The following is a 2,865-nucleotide window of genomic DNA, read 5'->3' as shown; positions in this document are numbered from 1 at the left end:
GCACTGTGTTCCTCAACTTGGCAACCATAACTTAAAAAATTTGCTTTACCCATAATCCCCTGCTACTCATAACATTGACTGCAGGTACAGACCAAACAGCAGAGGGGGCTGTTTTCCATTTAGCAAAATATATCTATGTTCTTGAGCCTGCACCCATCATGTCTACACCCTAGGGTGTAAACCCCACAATTTGAGAGCCACTGGTTTAATCTGTGATGTGATAATGGGTTGAGTATAGCGCAACTCCAAACATGCCAAGATGTAGATATCTACCTAAATGGAAAGGGTAGGCAAGAACAGCACTTGTCCAAGAAAAACTGAAAGGTTCATGGTAACTCCAGGGGACCCGCAGAGACCTATATATCAATTGGTAGAATCTGTTGAAAGGATCACTAATGAAAGAATGCCAAAAAGAAAGCAATTGTAAAATGATAGTCACAACCTGGGGAGGGGATGTGGAAGAAGAAGGTGAAATGATGACATTGCTTTTTCTTGCCTACATTTAAGGCAATGTGTAGTGAAAGAAAACACCTACAATGCTTCCCATTACCCTCAATACACGGTTCCTGCAATGAAACATGGTGGTGGCAGCATCATGCTGTGGGGAAGCGTTACATCAGCGAGGGCAGGGAAGCTAGTCAGAGCTGATTAGAAGATGCATAGAGCTAAACACAGAACAACTCTTGAAAATAACATTTCACAGGCTGCAAAAGACTCGACACTGGGCAGGCGTTTCACTTTTAAGCAGGACGACCCAGATCATACATCCAGAACTGGAGTGACATGGTTTGAGTCAAAGCCTGATGGATTGTTGAAAAAGTACAAACCTCATTCCAATTGAAAACCAGAAAAAAGCCTTTCAATGTGTGCAAGGGTAGACATAAATATTGTCTTGGGGTTCAAAATACAAATACAATATACCTTTTATTTGTAAAATATATTGAAAACCATTTATATGTTTCTTTCCATTTGAAAATTATGCATTAATTTATGTTGGTCAGTGAGGTAAAACATATTTAAGTTTGTGGTAGTAACGTGACAAAATGTGAAAATGTCAAAAGGATGTAAATGCTGTCAAGCCCTCCAAATAAGATTACTAGAACTGATGAGTTATGTAATCCTGAGTTTAATAGCACTCCCCAGCAAAGACCAATTAAATAGTCAACAGACCATTTAAGCCTGATTAGTCTCAGACTGGCTTTTAATTTGATATGCATGCAGACCTCAATTTGCCAGGTGGATAAGACGTCTGTCAGATAAAGAGATGCATGGCAATTGGGGTCGTGTGGTTCAGCTGTGGACCAATCCTTTCCACTTACAACAAAAATTAAAGAAAGTGCAACGCGAAAAGCTCCTCCAAACAGGAAAATGGCTCCTGAGTGGCTGCAATTTCCTTTTTTTAACCTGCATTGTGTCGTACCTTATCAGGGTTTTCTTCGATCCACTCCTTTACTGTGTTCAAAGCGATGTCCGCTGCAGGCTCATTGGGATAACCTGAGGAGATAAAAAAAAAACAGTGTAAACGTATGTCGTATTCAGCATGCACATGTCAAACGGGAGACCCAAAGAAAAAGAAAAAAACAGACAGACAAAACCTATTTCTCCACAGGTAGCAGCAGCATTCCTCCTGAATCACTGACAAAACAGCACAACCTGCTCGCATCAGTGAGATGAGACCAACTGTCTGATCAACTGCTGTTGACGAATGCTGCCAGATGCAGGGTGATGTGAAAACACAGACAGACAATATTACAGGGTCTTCAAAGTGTGGATACAAGTTACATACACACAATCACACCCTCACTCATTACCACCTCAAGCAGAACTGATTAATGTTTTATCTTTACGGGGAAATTACACTTTGATGTGTGATCATGCACACTATTCTTTTGTTTTATCAGCTTGCCAACATGAAGCTGTAGTCTAGACACAATGCAGCAAACCATCATATTAACAGTTGTGTCAGCAGAGGAACCGTAAAAGTGTGTTAACACTAAAGAATAACCGTTCCTTGATTATTTTCTAATTAGACCAGAAAAAAGGAAGACTGCTGAATACCGATCTGAAGATCACTTGCTGCCACAGCAGATAACTTTGCAGGACCGAACTCCTACAGCGAGATATTGACTTAAAAATCCTCCGGGGCTGCTTTACTACCGTGGCAGAGTAAATATGCCAGTACCAAAAGAGCTGACAAATTGCTAACAAGAAGTTCTTCAGCTGTCCTCGTTTGAAAATAATTACACACTGCCTGGCCAAATAAAGAGTTACCACCTATACAGAGCCAGCAAACCAATGCTTCCCAGTGAAAAAATGATTACGGAGAATCTTCCCTTTCTATTTTCTTCTTTTCCTGTAAGGCTCTTCTGATCCTCCGTATTTAGCTGTACCCCTTTGCTGGGATAAGCCATGATCATGGCTCTTGCTGCCATCAGGTTTTGGGCTCTCCATTTTTCAATAGAAAGTACTCCCAGTCCAAATATTGGGTCTATAGCTGTTTAAAGGCTGGTTTTCAGGGGAAGATTTTAAAATTGTCGGCCGATTTTCAAAGCGTCAGAGACACCAAACGTAACCATAAAAAAAAAAAATCGTAGAAAAAACAGATTTGCCTGTACAGTTTGTGGTGTCCGGTGAAACGGCAAACACTACGCACATACAGATTTCACACAGGTACATTCAGATGTCAGATGGGAACTCTTGCCAAAATTCTCGAGATTAAACATGAGTTTAGAGTAAATAAACATGGACGACAAGGAAGAACAACGGTGATAGTTTTTAACAGGGTAATACATTAAAAAGCCGTTGGTTAATGCAGTGGAGACAGCACAAACAGGGGCTCTACGCTTGCTGCACTATGATATAGAG

Source organism: Fundulus heteroclitus, unplaced genomic scaffold (genome assembly GCF_011125445.2).
Source record: "Fundulus heteroclitus isolate FHET01 unplaced genomic scaffold, MU-UCD_Fhet_4.1 scaffold_182, whole genome shotgun sequence".
In the NCBI taxonomy this organism is placed as follows: Eukaryota; Metazoa; Chordata; class Actinopteri; order Cyprinodontiformes; family Fundulidae; genus Fundulus; species Fundulus heteroclitus.
The sequence above is the reverse complement of the archived record's forward strand: the minus strand, read 5'-3'. Positions refer to the sequence as shown.